Raw genomic sequence first — 16,460 nt, 5'->3', positions numbered from 1 at the left:
TTTAAAGGAACAGGTTTGTTTTTTGTTTTTGTTTTTTAGGATAACAAACGCTTTAAGATAAAAAAAAACTTTCTGCCTTTACAACCACTTTAACTGCTTTCCTATTGTTCTGGGAGGATGTCATATGACGTCCTCCGGAGAACGCAGACAGTGCTCTGGAATGATCTGTCGCTGCCGGTACCATGTGATCGCTGTGACCAATCACAGCAGATCACATGACAGTTGTAAACAATGAATGGCTTCCTTTCATGCCATTCATTGTATACAATTGTGTTGCTAACTGTGATTGGTCACAGTGGTCACATGGTACAGACAGGGCCAATCATAGCCCATTTGTACCATGTGCTTAGCTATGGCCAATTACAGCTAATCACAATAATACACAGGTCTACACACTGTCATTCAGTAAAAATATTTGCTTATAGCAGTGAAATTCACTGCTATAAGCAATCATAATATGTAAAAAAAAAAAAAAATCCTGATCAACTCTCAGAGTGGTACAGTGTTACTATGGTAACACTGTATTGCTCTGGTCACAGTACATTAAAAAATAAAAAAGAGAGAAAAAATATTTAAAACATTTTTTTTTTTACATACCTTTAAAAATTATTCCTCTTCCCAAATAAGGATTTATTTTAATACATACATACCACTCACTGTTTGTCAAAATTTCCTAATTGGCCTTGCATAATCCCACAACCAGCTTGGGTCTTTCTTACTACCCCCAAACCACACCAGAAAGGGGGTTTCACTCTTCTACAGTATCCTCCAACAAAAATGCTGCTTTCTTCCAACTCTTCCCCTCCAACAATGAGAATTGGACTTGGGACTAACATACACTGACGCACAATGGGTTAAGGCCTGCAAAACCACTTATAAAGTTCACTTGCTGTTCCACACTATGGGAACTCTCCAATAAAATTATGCAACGTTGGTACATTACCCCAGATACAAATAACTCATTTTAGTGCTCATTCGACCAATCAATGTTGATGAAACTGTAGTCAAAAAGGGAACATGCTGCATATTTTTTGGGGTTGCACTACACTCACACCATACTGGATTTACATTTTCCACCTTATATCTAACATTGCCCATATGACGGGAGTCACTTTGGGAGGGGGGCCCATGGAACCCAGAATCCCTTGGAGAGGTTGGGAAACTCTTGTTTCAGCTCCCCATGCACCTCCTATGTCTAAGTCACACTGCGGAGAGTGGGACGGTTCATTACAGTCCATATTCTGATTTCCCCAACGCTAGGCCTGGCACTACTATCCCACCTAAATCGCAGCACACAATCATACTGTCAGAGAAGCTCTCCAAGAAGATCGGCTATTGGGCGCTCCGGTGTGCGCCAGTTCGCGCCTGGGCGTGCGCACGGCACTTGGCGCCAACCGCCCTATTTAATGTGCTGGAACCTTCTGCTCGGTACTGTCCCATCTGCAGCTCCCAGTGCCTGAGTTCCTGTTTCCTGTCCACTTCCTGTTTGCCTGTCTGATCTCCTAGTGACCCCGGCTTGTCTTGGACTTCTCTTGTTATCTGCCTACACCTGACCACGGCTTCCCTTGACTACGTCTCTGCCTGCTCCTCTGTACTACGTTGCCCGCCTGCTGCCAACCCTGCCTGTGACCCGGACTTTGAGCCTGCCTGTTCCTCTGTACCTTGCTGACCATCTGCTGCCAACTCTGCCTGAGACCGGACCTGCCCTTTCTGCTCCTACTCTGCACCAGTCGCTTAGTCCCTTACTTGCTAGGACTTCCAGACCATACGCATCAGGATCCTGGGCCTTACCTCCGCAAGTCACCCGCCAGGCTCTCTTACCACTCTGCGCTCCTGTGCCTTCTGTTTACACTACCAGGGGCCGGGAACCAGATACGTACGGGAGGCCTCCCCTGCTTTACCGGGTTCGTCAGTCAGGTACGTGTAAGTCTGACAGTATCGGACAGCCATGTCCGAGCCCGAGCAGGGATCCTCTCCCATGGAGGAGCTATGCAGACACCTGGCGGGTCTCACTCAAGCTGTAAAGAGCCTTCAGGAAGGCTACACTAGGCTGGAAGAGAGAGTCCAGGTGCTCTCCTCACCTGCTGACCCTTTAGCTGCTGCTGCATGGTACGTGTAAGTCTGACAGTATCGGACAGCCATGTCCGAGCCCGAGCAGGGATCCTCTCCCATGGAGGAGCTATGCAGACACCTGGCGGGTCTCACTCAAGCTGTAAAGAGCCTTCAGGAAGGCTACACTAGGCTGGAAGAGAGAGTCCAGGTGCTCTCCTCACCTGCTGACCCTTTAGCTGCTGCTGCTTCCGGACTCTCATCTCCTCCCTCCGTGGTCATGCTTCCTCCTGAGCCAAGGGTACCTACACCTGACAGATTTTCCGGTGAACATAGCAAGTATCGATCCTTCCGCAATGCCTGCGAACTATACTTTGCTCTGCTACCACGAACCTTCTCCTTGGAAGCAACAAAGGTGGGCTTTGTAATTTCTCTCCTGTCTGGCGAACCACAGACCAGGGCCCACCGTCTCCTGGAACAAAAATCAGCATCCCTAGACAACCTGGATGCATTCTTTGCTGCCATGTCCCAACTGTATGAGGACCCCCAGTTGAAAGCCACCGCTGAGTCCGCCTTGCACGCCCTACAACAAGGGCGTAGACCCGCTGAAGATTACGTCCTGGAATTCAGGCGTTGGAGTTCAGACACGGATTGGAACGACGCGGCCCTGCGTTACCAATTTCGCATGGGTCTTTCCGATCCCCTTAAGGACGAGTTGGCGCGGGTGGGAGTACCACAGACGTTGGAGGACCTCATCAACCTGTCCGTTCAGATAGACCGGCACCTCAGAGAGCGCCGATCCGAAAGAACCACCAGTCAGTTCCGTCCTATCTGGGTCCTCCCAAAGGTCCCTAGTGCCACCAGCTCTGTCGGCCCAAGCCTTCGTGTACCACCTACCTGGTGCTTGATCCCTCTGAGCCAATGCAGCTTGGCCTTCTCCGACCATCCCTCACACCTGAAGAGCGACAGCGTCGACGGGTCAACAACCTATGCATGTACTGTGGGGAGTCAGGCCACTAAGTGAGATCTTGCCCTAACAAGACACGTAAGTCTCTTTCAGCCTCTACTAAGTGTGCTCCTGTCATACGTAATCCTGCTAATCCTCTTGCTCTCCCCATTGTTCTACAGCTTCCAGGACAGGATCTTACAATCTCGGTCATAATTGACTCCGGCGCTTGTAGCTGCTTTATAGACCTAACCTTTGCCGCTATCCACCGCATTCCTCTCCAAGCAAAATCACAGGGACTTGCGGTCCATCTCGCTGACGGCTCCACCCTCAGCTCGGGTCCCGTCACCCAGGAGACTATTCCTCTATTGGCCATTATGGATACTCACCATCGAGAATTCCTTCGTTTTGATGCGATTTCTTCTCCACTTTTTCTGATTATTTTGGGAATGCCGTGGCTACAAGTCCATAACCCTAGTATTGATTGGGCTTCCGGAGAAATTAAGTTCTGCTCCCGCTATTGTCACCAACACTGTTTGCCCAGTACCCCTACAGATGCCTCTCAACTCATGTGTCTGGACATGGACACCGAATCGCAGCAAGGGATTCCCACTCCGTATCGGGATTTTCTTGACGTCTTCAGTAAAAAGGGGGCGGAAACCCTTCCCCCTCACAGGCCTTATGATTGCCCGATAGAACTTTTGCCTGGGTCTGAAGTTCCATTTGGACGAATTTTCCCATTAACAGAGCAGGAGCTGGCTACTCTCAAGACTTATATTGATGAGAACTTAAAGAGAGGATTCATCCGTCCATCCACGTCACCGGCCGGGGCCGGCATTTTCTTCATGGAGAAGAAGGACCACTCCCTTCGGCCTTGTATCGACTATAGAGAGTTAAACAAAATAACCATCAAGAATCGCTACCCCTTACCTCTGGTACCCGAACTCTTCCAAAGACTAGGTTCAGCAACAATCTTCACTAAACTCGATCTCCGTGGGGCCTATAATCTAATCCGCATCAGGGAGGGAGATGAGTGGAAAACTGCCTTCCGTACCCGGTTCGGGCACTTTGAATATCTTGTTATGCCCTTTGGTCTGTGCAACGCACCTGCAACGTTTCAGCACTTCATTAACGACATTTTCCGTGACCTCCTGGACTTATACGTTATAGTATATCTAGATGACATCTTGATTTTCTCCTCCTCAGTCATCGAACATCGCAGGCATGTCCGAAATGTTCTAACCCGGCTCAGGCAGCATGAACTTTACGCCAAATTAGAAAAGTGCGAATTCGAACGCCAATGTATCCAGTTCCTCGGCCTAATCATTGCTAGTGACGGCATTAAGATGGATCCGCAAAAAGTGGCAGCTATCCTCGACTGGCCCGCTCCCTCCGATAAAAAAGGGGTCCAACGCTTCATTGGCTTCGCCAACTTTTATCGCAAATTCAATAAAGGCTTCTCTGCAATTATTACACCAATTACCGAACTAACCAAGCAAGGGAACCGTTTTTGTTGATCCACCGAGGCGCAATCTGCCTTTGACAAACTTAAAAAGTTGTTTACCTCCGCCTCCATCCTGAAACATCCAAACCCTGCCTTACCTTTCGTCCTTGAAGTGAACGCTTCAGAAGTCGCTGTGGGGGAAGTACTCTCTCAGCGGCAAGGTGCCAAGTCCCTGCTTTATCCAGTAGCTTTTTTTTCTCGGAAACTCTCCACTGCCGAAAGGAACTACGATGTTGGAGACAGAGAGCTTCTAGCTATTAAGGCTGCATTGGAAGAGTGGCGTTATCTCTTAGAGGGTGCTGCACATCCCATTTTGGTCTATACTGACCACAAGAATCTCGAGTACTTGAGAACTGCCAAGAGACTGAGACCTCGTCAGGCAAGGTGGGCCCTGTTCTTCTCTAGGTTCCAGTTTCACATCACATACAGACCTGGCTCCAAGAACACCAAGTCGGACGCATTATCCCGCATGTTCCAGGATTCCGAGGAACCTTTACCTTCTGACACCATCCTTCCTGCTGGAAATTTTCTGTTGCTACAGGGGGATATCATATCCCAAATTAAACAGGCCTCCAGGAATCTGTCCCCACCTATGGGAGTCGACTTATGCTTGCAAAATGGGTTGTTCCGGTTCAAAGACAAGATCTTGGTCCCAGAGAATCTAAGAGTGGCAGTACTGGAACTCTGCCATGATCATAAGTTAGCTGGGCATTTTGGCGTACTGAAGACGACAGAGCTGGTGCAACGTACATTTTGGTGGCCCCAACTGGTAAAGGATTGTAAGAGTTATGTGGAATCCTGCACCACCTGTGCTCGGAACAAAAATAGTCGGACAAAGGCCTGGGGTCTACTAAAACCTTTACCCGTTCCAGAAAGACCCTGGAAGATGATTGCGATGGACTTCATCGTGGAACTCCCTCTGGCAGAGGGTTTTTCCACCATTTTTGTCATTGTGGATAGGCTGTCTAAGATGGCTCATTTCTTACCCATGAAAGGTACACCTTCTGCCGTGGAAACTGCGAAAATTTTTGTCAGAGAAATCGTAAGATTACATGGAGTACCAGCAAGTATAGTCTCCGATAGAGGTGTGCAGTTCACTTCCAGGTTCTGGAAGGCTCTCTGTGGGTCACTTGAGATTGAGTTGGCGTTCTCATCCGCCTATCACCCCCAGACAAACAGGCAGACAGAGAGGACTAACCAAACCCTGGAGCAATACCTCCGATGCTTTTCCACCTTCTCACAGAACGATTGGGTCTCTCTTCTGCCTATTGCTGAGTTCGCATACAACAACTCTGTGCACTCAGCTATTAAACAGACACCATTCTTCGCCAATTATGGTTTTCATCCGTCATTTCTGCCTGAATCCTTACCCGAGTGCCCTATTCCTGCGGCTGCTGAAACAATGGATTTCTTCGTCACCAATAATAAATTACTACGCGAAACCATGGCTAAAACCCAAGAATATAATAAAAGGATGTTCAATAGGAAGAAGCGTGGAGAACTCATTCTGGAACCTGGCAACCAGGTTTGGCTGTCCACCCTCAACTTAAAGTTGGCCTGTCCCTCGAAGAAGTTGGATCCCAAATTCATGGGTCCCTTTCCAATCAAAAGGAAAATTAATGACGTGACCTATGAACTGGATCTACCCAATACATTAAGAGTTCATCTGGTCTTCCACGTATCCTTGCTGAAACCCGCTGTCCCTAATTCCTTTTCGGGTCGTAATACCAGCCCACCTGAACCTGTAATTGTGGATAATGAGACAGAATTTGAAGTGGAAGCAATCCTGGACTGCAGGAAGAGACATGATCAAGTCCAATATTTGATCAAATGGAGGGGGTATGGACCAGAAGATAACTCCTGGGAACCAGAAAGCAATCTGCACACTAAGGAACTTTTAAGAGACTTCTGGAGTGCTCACGCTGATAGACTGGCCCAGATGGGCATCCGGAGGCTGCCCTTTAGGAGGGGGCACTGTCAGAGAAGCTCTCCAAGAAGATCGGCTATTGGGCGCTCCGGTGTGCGCCGGTTCGCGCCTGGGCGTGCGCACGGCACTTGGCGCCAACCGCCCTATTTAATGTGCTGGAACCTTCTGCTCGGTGCTGTCCGATCTGCAGCTCCCAGTGCCTGAGTTCCTGTTTCCTGTCCACTTCCTGTTTGCCTGTCTGATCTCCTAGTGACCCCGGCTTGTCTTGGACTTCTCTTGTTATCTGCCTGCACCTGACCACGGCTTCCCTTGACTACGTCTCTGCCTGCTCCTCTGTACTACGTTGCCCGCCTGCTGCCAACCCTGCCTGTGACCCGGATTTTGAGCCTGCCTGTTCCTCTGTACCTTGCTGACCGTCTGCTGCCAACTCTGCCTGAGACCGGACCTGCCCTTTCTGCTCCTGCTCTGCACCAGTCGCTTAGTCCCTTACTTGCTAGGACTTCCAGACCATACGCATCAGGATCCTGGGCCTTACCTCCGCAAGTCACCCGCCAGGCTCTCTTACCACTCTGCGCTCCTGTGCCTTCTGTTTACACTACCAGGGGCCGGGAACCAGATACGTACGGGAGGCCTCCCCTGCTATACCGGGTTCGTCAGTCAGGTACGTGTAAGTCTGACACATACACATACTTCTTAGAGCGTGGGTAAGTATCACTAGAAAGTGGAAGACCCCTAACCCTCCCACATTATTAGAAGTATCAGACCTAACTCAACTTCACTGTTCTTATAAACAGATGATGGCTTCCTGCTCTGGGAGAGCAGAACATGTGTCTCAATTGTGGCAACATTGAAATGAATGGCGTTCCTCACATTTTTAATCTATATTTGTTTCTACCCAGCCTCAACTGTTGAATTCCTCCCATTACAACTAATGAAAGGTAATCTCTACCGACACTGGGTTTACAGGCCAGATGATACTTTTACTGGTATTATTTTCTCTACAGTGACAGTTATACTGTGTATCTCAAACATTCTCTTTGGATATTATGTTCTTGTGCAAAGTATATTGATTATGTATGCACTAAAACTCAATAAACACCTATTTACATACTGTCACCAGTCAGTGTGCTTGGTCACTGGCACACCAGTTACCTGTATTTATCGGCATATAACACACACCTTCATTTTACAAGGGAAGTTTCAGGGGAAAAAATTTTAAATAAAGAATTTTGAAGCAAAATAAGGGTCAGTGCCCATAAATGCAGCCTTATCAGTGCCCATCTGCAGCCTCACCATTGCCCATTAATGGAGCCTGATCAGTGCCCATCTGCAGCCTCGCCATTGCCCATCTGCAGCCTCTCCATTGCCCATCATTGCAGCCTGATCAGTGCCCATCTGCAGCCTGATCAGTGCCCATCTGCAGCCTGATCAGTGCCCATCTCCAGCCTGATCAGTGCCCATCTGCAGCCTTACCCATCATTGCCCATCACCGCAGCCTTGCCCATCTGCAGCCTTGCCCATCATTGCAGCCTAATCAGTGCCCATCTGCAGCCTTGCCCATCATTGCAGCCTGATCAATTCCCATCTGCAGCCTTGCTCATCACTGCAGCCTAATCAATTCCCATCTACAGCCTTGACCATCATTGCAGCCTAATCAGTGCCCATCTGCAGCCTTGCCATTGCCAGAATAGAGAGAGACGGATCTCCTGTGTAATCGGCTTGGCTCGCAGTCACGCCCATTCCCACCCCTTAGCCCGACTTCTATGATGGACATAACATCGGTCCAATGCCGGGACAGCAATGCTAGGAGCCATCCAGGGGGTGGCACTGGGCGTGACTGCGAGTCGAGCACACAGATGATCTGGCTCTGTCTATTTCGGCGGCGTTCATTCCCTCCTTCCCCTCCGAGGCAGCCCTATATCGGCATATAACACGCACACACGATTTGCCCCCTATTTTAAGGGGGGGAAGTGCGTGATAAACACTGATAAATACAGTATATGATGACACTGTACTGCACTGGTGACAGTATGTAAAAAAAAAAAAAAAGTGACAAAAAATGACAACTTCAAAAAAAATGTGCCATGCCTCTTACTAAATACCTCAGACTTTCTACTTTCCAAAAAGGAGTAATTTGGGGGTATATTTGTACTGCCCTTGGTGTTTGAGTCTCAAGAAATGAGATAGGATGTGAGTACATCAGGATTGATTGATTTTCAGATATATATATATATATATATACACACACACACCATAGTTTGTGGACTGTATAACTTTCCTACAGACTAAATTATATACACCGATTTGGGTTATTTTCACCAAAGAAATATAGCAGATTACATGATGGCCTAAATTTATGAAGAAAGTTTATTTGATTGCAAAATTTTATAACAGAAACAAAGAAAATTAGCAAAAACCACCTCAATACAGGGCACTTTTACCCCCTTCCTGCCCAAGCCATATTTCAGCTTTCAGCGCTGTCGCACTTTGAATGACAATTGCCCAGTCATGTTACACTGCACCCTAATGAAAACTGTATCATTTTTTCCCCACAAATAGAGCTTTCTTTTGGTGGTATTTGATCACCCCTGCAGTTTTTATTTATTGTGCTATAAACAAAAGAAGAGGGACAGGTTTGAAAAAACACAATATATTTTACTTTTTGCTATAATAAATATCCAATTTTTTTTTTTTTAAACAAATTTTTTCCTCAGTTTAGGCCGATACGTATTCTTCTACATATTTTCGGTAAAAAAAAAAAATCGCAATAAGCGTATATTGATTGGTTTGCGCAAAAGTTATATCGTCTACAAAATAGGGGATAGATTTATAGCATTTTTATTTATTTTATTTTTTTTTACTAGTCATGGCAGCGATCTGCGATTTTTATTGTGACTGCGATATTGAGGAGGACATATCAGACACTTTTGACACATTTTTGGGACCATTCACATTTATACAGCGATCCATGCTATAAAAATGCATTGATTACTGTGTAAATGTGACTGGCAGGGAAGGGGTTAAACACTAGGGGGTGATCGAGGGGTTAATGTGTGTCCTAGGGAGGTGATTCTAACTGTGGGGGGAGGGGACTGACTGGGGGAGGTGACCGATCGGTGTCCCTATGTACAAGGGACACACATCGGTCTCCTCTCCTCTCTGACAGGACCTGCTCGGTTGCTGCGCAATCGCGGGTGCGCGGCGGACATCGCGGCCGCCGGGCATGCGCATCGGGTCCCCGGTGACGCGGCAGGCGCGAGCGTGCGCCTCCTAGTGGCTCGGGAAGGCGGTCACGTCATATGACGTCCGCCCAGAACGAGAGCTGCCTCGTCCCACCGTCATGACAGTGGGCGGGAAGCTAGTGGTTAAACACCACTAAAAGAAAGCTCAATTTGTATGAAAAAAATGTTAAAAATGTCATATGGGTACAGTGTTGCATGAGCGAGCAATTGTCATTCAAAGTGTGACAGGGCTGAAAGCTGAAAATTTGCCTGGGCAGGAGGGGGGTAAAAGTGCCTGGTACTGAAGTGGTTAAAGTGGTTGTAAACCTCAGACAAGAAATATGAACATAGCATATCCCTCTTAAAGTGTGTACTTGCCTCATTTAAGACCAATAAGTGCAATTTCTGTCTGCTGCCCCACTCCTCTGGTGTCAGCATGAGTCACTTCTGACATGTTTTCCTGACACCAAGAGAAAAATGGTGACAGGGAGGGACCTCCAGCTGATTAACAGCCTCAACTCTATTCCTGCCTGCTGTGTGAAGGGAGGGGGGGTGTCTCTTCCTTCCAATAAGCTCTCAGACTTCTCCTCTCTGAGCTCTGAAGATTGTGACTTCAGCTCTACACCCCCTTTTTACTGAACTCTTGGACAAGCTTACAAATTCAGCACTTTGAATGGATATGGAGAAGAGAAGATGGAAGATAAACAGGTACAACTTATGTAGGATGGTTTGTTTCAAACTGATCATAAAGATTTCCGGTGACCAGATGGTCCCCAGTCATCTTCGGAGGCCCGGACGCGACGTTATGATGTCTTGTCCGGCCAGCGGAAGTAAACAATGCCGAGGACTCGGCTGGAAAGAAAGTTCTTTTTTTTTTTTTTTAAATCTCAATCTTTCTAGCCTGGAGGAGAGATGTGGATCCGTAAGATTTGTTAGTTTTAAAAAAACTGGCTCCTAACTTTTTTAGCTGGCTCCTAGAAACAAAGCAAATTTGTCAAGCACTGTTGAAAAAGCTATATTATTATTTTTATTTACTTCTTTCCCATGAAATGGGAGATAGCCATTAAAGAAGGGCTTGACAAATCTCAGGCACCAAGTTGCCATGCTGACTAGAAATTGCATCCTGACACTTGAGCTTTTGCCAAGGCATTCACTGTTGCAGGGATGCACAATTTGTATCGCCCAACGCCCAGGACATGCAGCTCTGGGCACGTCGTTTTTTTTTCACATTTAGCCCTGCCGCAGGCAAGCAGCGGGGCTCACTTGTCAGGTGGAAGCATTTGGCGGCTCTGCTGCGGCCCGGTTGCTTCCACACACATGGATAAAGTTCCCCCGCTATGTATCATGGGCTCTGCTTACCCATCTGCGGGCCCGAGACCAGCATAGTGGGCACTACAGGGTAGAGGGGAGGGAAAAGAGTGGACACTCATCTACTCTCCTCCCCATCTTATTCCTGACCTAGAAGCGATGTGTATGATGTTACGTCTGGGTAACCGTTGACAATTGAAATTGTTTTTAAGAGACAAAAACTAACAAGCATATAAAGTCTACAGGTATCTTGAGCAATCCCCTTTATGTTGATGTTTCTTCAAAGAAAAAAAACTTCTGGTAACCTTGTTTGCAAACTCAATGGTTCAAGGAGCTTTGGGAGCCAGAGGATCTCACATCCTGCAGTAAGAATGTAAATGGATGGATAAAAAGGATGGCAGCAACTGTATAGATATATGAATTAATATAGGTGGTGCCATTTATATACAATTTATTATAAGAGGAAGAACCTGAACCAGGACCTTTCACTGTAGGAAGTGTTGTCACCCTATAAGAGGAAGAATAAGGACTGTACACTGCAGGAAATGTTGTCACCCTATAAGATGAAGAACCAGGACTGTACACTGCAGGAAGTGTTGTCACCCTATAAGATGAAGAACCAGGACTGTACACTGCAGGAAGTGTTGTCACCCTATAAGAGGAAGAATAAGGTTTGTACACTGCAGGAAATGTTGTCACCCTATAAGAGGAAGAACCAGGACTGTACACTGCAGGAAGTGTTGTCACCCTATAAGAGGAAGAACCTGAATCAGGACTGTACACTGCAGGAAGTGTTGTCATCCTATAAGAGGAAGAACCTGAACCAGGTCTTTATAATGCAGGAAGTGTTGTCACCCTATAAGAGGAAGAACCAGGACTGTACACTGCAGGAAGTGTTGTCTCCCTATAAGAGGAAGAACCTGAACCAGGACTATACACTGCAGGAAGTGTTGTCACCCTATAAGAGGAAGAGCCAGAACCAGGACTGTACACTGCAGCAAGTGTTGTCACCCTATAAGAGGAAGAACCTGAACCAGGTCTCTACACTGCAGGAGGTGTTGTCACCCCATAAGAGGAAGAACCTGAACCAGGTCTGTACACTGCAGGAGGTGTTGTCACCCCATAAGAAGAAGAACCTGAACCAGGACTGTACACTGCAGGAAGTGTTGTCGCCCTATAAGAGGAAGAACCTGAACAAGGTCTGTACACTGCAGGAAGTGTTGTCACCCTATAAGAGGAAGAACCTGAAGCAGGTCTGTACACTGCAGGAAGTGTTGTCACCCTATAAGAGGAAGAACCAGGACTGTACACTGCAGGAAGTGTTGTCACCCTATAACAGGAAGAACCAGGACTGTACACTGCAGAAAGCGTTGTCACCCTATAAGAAGAAGAACCAGGACTGTACACTGCAGGAAGTGTTGTCACTCTATAAGAGGAATAACCTGAACCAGGACTGTACACTGCAGGAAGTGTTGTCACCCTATAAGAGGAAGAACCTGAACCAGGACTGTAAACTGCAGGAAGTGTTGTCACCCCATAAGAGGAAGAACCTGAACCAGGACTGTACACTGCAGGAAGTGTTATCACCCTATAAGAAGAAGAACCTGAACAAGGACTGTACACTGCAGGAAGTGTTGTCACTCTATAAGAGGAAGAACCAGGACTGTACACTGCAGGAAGTGTTGTCACCCTATAGGAGGAAGAACCTGAACCAGGACTGTACACTGCAGGAAGTGTTGTCACCCTATAGGAGGAAGAACCTGAACCAGGACTGTACACTGCAGGAAGTGTTGTCACCCCATAAGAGGAAGAACCTGAACCAGGACTGTACGCTGCAGGAAGTGTTATCACCCTATAAGAGGAGGAACCTGAACCAGGTCTTTATACTGCAGGAAGTGTTGTCACCCTATAAGGGGAAGAACCAGGACTGTACATTGCAGGAAGTGTTGTCACTCTATAAGAGGAAGAACCTCAACCAGGACTGTACACTGCAGGAATTGTTGTCACCCCATAAGAGGAAGAACCTGAACCAGGACTGTAAACTGCAGGAAGTGTTGTCACCCTATAAGAGGAAGAACCTGAACCAGGACTGTACACTGCAGGAAGTGTTGTCACCCCATAAGAGGAAGAACCTGAACCAGGACTGTACGCTGCAGGAAGTGTTATCACCCTATAAGAGGAGGAACCTGAACCAGGTCTTTATACTGCAGGAAGTGTTGTCACCCTATAAGGGGAAGAACCAGGACTGTACATTGCAGGAAGTGTTGTCACTCTATAAGAGGAAGAACCTCAACCAGGACTGTACACTGCAGGAATTGTTGTCACCCCATAAGAGGAAGAACCTGAACCAGGACTGTAAACTGCAGGAAGTGTTGTCACCCTATAAGAGGAAGAACCTGAACCAGGACTGTACACTGCATGAAGTGTTGTCACCCCAGAAGAGGAAGAACCTGAACCAGGACTGTACACTGCAGGAAGTGTTTTCACCCCATAAGAGGAAGAACCTGAACCAGGACTGTACACTGCAGGAAGTGTTATCACCCTATAAGAAGAAGAACCTGAACAAGGACTGTACACTGCAGGAAGTGTTGTCACTCTATAAGAGGATGAACCAGGACTGTACACTGCAGGAAGTGTTGTCACCCTATAGGAGGAAGAACCTGAACCAGGCCTGTACACTGCAGGAAGTGTTGTCACCCCATAAGAGGAAGAACCTGAACCAGCACTGTACACTGCAGGAAGTGTTGTCACCCCATAAGAGGAAGAACCTGAACCAGGACTGTACGCTGCAGGAAGTGTTATCACCCTATAAGAGGAGGAACCTGAACCAGGTCTTTATACTGCAGGAAGTGTTGTCACCCTATAAGGGGAAGAACCAGGACTGTACATTGCAGGAAGTGTTGTCACTCTATAAGAGGAAGAACCTGAACGAGGACTGTACACTGCAGGAATTGTTGTCACCCCATAAGAGGAAGAACCTGAACCAGGACTGTACACTGCAGGAATTGTTGTCACCCTATAAGAAGGATCCCCTCACTGTAGGATCAGCAGGTGTTATTTTAATAAAATATGCAGATTTACAAATATTGAACATGACGTGCAATTTTATAACCATTAATTCTCACATAGAATTTCGCTGACTGGGTTCACACACACACACACACACACTTTAGGATGACAGTGTCAGGATAGCCTGCTCCTCTCAGTATAATTACAGACAGTATTCTTCCCCTCCTCCTCACACAACAATACGGAAGTCACATGAAACCCAGCCACACATTCTATGAGCGCTCACTGTAACAACCTGAGCGGCCAGCGGGTATCCCCAATGAATGAACACCAGTGACCCGCACCTCACATGTCCTACCTCTCTCCTCTAGGAGACACGCTTGATGACATCACGATCATGTGACCCGGCACTGGGGTGACGCTACTGCACCATGTGACTGAGGGAGGGAGACTTGAATGGGCAGTGGAGGAGTGACAGTGACAGTCATGCTGGATGCAGCGCTCTGTCTTCCCCTCTGTACCCCAGTACTGGTCATGTGTGGGGGACACATCCTGCATTCTTCCTTCTACAAGTCATTGTGAATACACACCTCTGATAAGGTCAAGGGGGACCCCTGTTATCACCCCCCCAGGCTAAGGGTAATTCACACAATCCTGTGTGGTCCCAGCCAGTGCGATTAGGCAGTCCATTCATTTGAAAATGCTGCAAATCGCACTGCAACCCACAAAAAAAGTACTGCATGCGCTACTTTGTATGTTTACATGCATTGGAAGCACGCTTGATTGCGTTTTTCATGCATTTTGCGCAGTGAATTTTTCTACACACTTTTGGGCTTGGCTAAACCACTTCAGGATTTGCCCCCTTCCTGAGGTCATTTTTTGCGATACGGCACTGCGTCACTTTAACTGACAATTGCGCGATTGTTCGACTCTGTACCCAAACAAAGCTGATGTCCTTTTTTTCCCCATAAATAGAGCTTTCTTTTGGTGCTATTTGATCACCTCTGCGTTTCTTTTTTTGGGGTTTTTTTGCTATAAAAAAAAGACTGACCATTTTGAAAAAAAAAACCTATATTTTTGTTTAAAAAAAAAAAAACCCAATAAGCGATTGGTTTGCGCAAAAGTTATGGCGTCTACAAAATAGGGGATAGATTTATGGCATTTTTATTATTATTTTTTTTTATTACTAGTAATGACGGTGATCTGCGGTTTATATCGGGACTGCAACATTGCGACGGACACATCAGACACTTTTGACACTCTTTTGGGACCAGTGACGTTTATACAGCGATCAGAGCTAAAAATAGCCACCGATTACTGTATAAATGTCACTGGCAGGGAAGGGGTTAACACTAGGGGGCGATCACAGGGTTAACTGTGTTCCCTAGGTGTGTTCTAACTGTAGGGGGAATGTGGATGACTAGAGGTGAAGAGAGATAGTTGTTCCTACTTAGTAGGAACACACGATCTGTCTCCTCTCCCCTGACAGAACCGGGATCTATGTGTTTATACACACAGATACCAGTTCTCGATCTATCATGAGCGATCGCGGATGCCCGGCAGTCATCACGCCCGCCAGGTACGCGAATCGGCTCCGGAGATACACTGCGGGCACGTGCGCCTGCTACAGCATCTTAAAGAGCCGACGTACAGCTCACCCAGGGGAGCCAAACTGCTGCAGTATAACTGCGGCAGCTGGTCAGGAAGCGGTTAAAGAGGGCCTCCAGGCTCCCCCCTCAAAAAATTTAAAATCAGCACCTACAAATATAAAAACAGTTTACTGCACTTAGGGTTGATCACATTAATGTAAACATGCAGAACATGCAAAAAATGAATAAAGTCCCATTAGGTGATGAAACAAAGTGCTCGTGCTTAAATTAACATCTCCTGTGCAATGGTGTTTAGATTGGGTTGAAATGACGTCTCATGCATGAATGCACCTCATAAGTATGGATAGAAATGGCAAAGGAGAATCTTCATTGTGCAATGCCGTAAAACCGTGTTTGTTAAATACTCAAATTAAAATAATTCACTCACATTTAAAAGTGCCTCATAGTCCTGGCACCCAGCGTGTGTAGCAGGCGATTATTAAGGGTAATCGGCCCTGATAGGAAAAGCCGCCGCTTGCGGCATTCAGCTCGATTGGTAGTTTCGTATGGGCGGAAGTAACGCAATGACGTGGTGTAACCTTCAACGTTTCGGCCTATCACAAAGCCATCATCAGGAAGTGGTCCACTTCCTGATGATGGCTTTGTGATAGGCCAAAATGTCAAAGGTCAGTTCTTTTATCCAAAGGCGCTAAGGTTTATATTTTTCAGCATCTACAAATACTGTAGCTGCTGACTTTTAATATCAGGGAACTTACCTGTCTATGTATCCAGCAGTGTCCTCACCTAAGCCAATTTTTCAATCAGCTATCGGTTGCTGGCGCCACCATCTTGACTAAGGGAAATTGGCAATGAAGCCTTGCGACTTCACAGCCAGCTTTCTACTCTG

The 16,460-nt window shown here is 46.9% G+C and overlaps 1 protein-coding gene across 2 annotated transcripts in view; it reads right to left on the bottom strand.

Annotated features, from left to right (window-relative positions):
- LARS2 (leucyl-tRNA synthetase 2, mitochondrial) overlaps positions 1 to 14,413 on the bottom strand; it is a 349,131-nt gene extending 334,718 nt beyond the window's left edge. Inside the window, exon 1 of one of the 2 annotated variants that reach the window (XM_073630436.1) lies at positions 14,323 to 14,413. The gene's annotated coding sequence lies outside the window, so the exon portion shown is untranslated. The remainder of the gene's footprint in view (positions 1 to 14,322) is intronic. The other variant, XM_073630437.1, reaches the window with a different exon arrangement.
- Positions 14,414 to 16,460: the final 2,047 nt, after the last annotated feature.

The sequence above is a fragment of the Aquarana catesbeiana genome, linkage group LG05 (assembly GCF_042186555.1).
Source record: "Aquarana catesbeiana isolate 2022-GZ linkage group LG05, ASM4218655v1, whole genome shotgun sequence".
NCBI lineage: Eukaryota > Metazoa > Chordata > Amphibia > Anura > Ranidae > Aquarana > Aquarana catesbeiana.
This window is presented reverse-complemented; position numbering and strand designations above follow the sequence as displayed.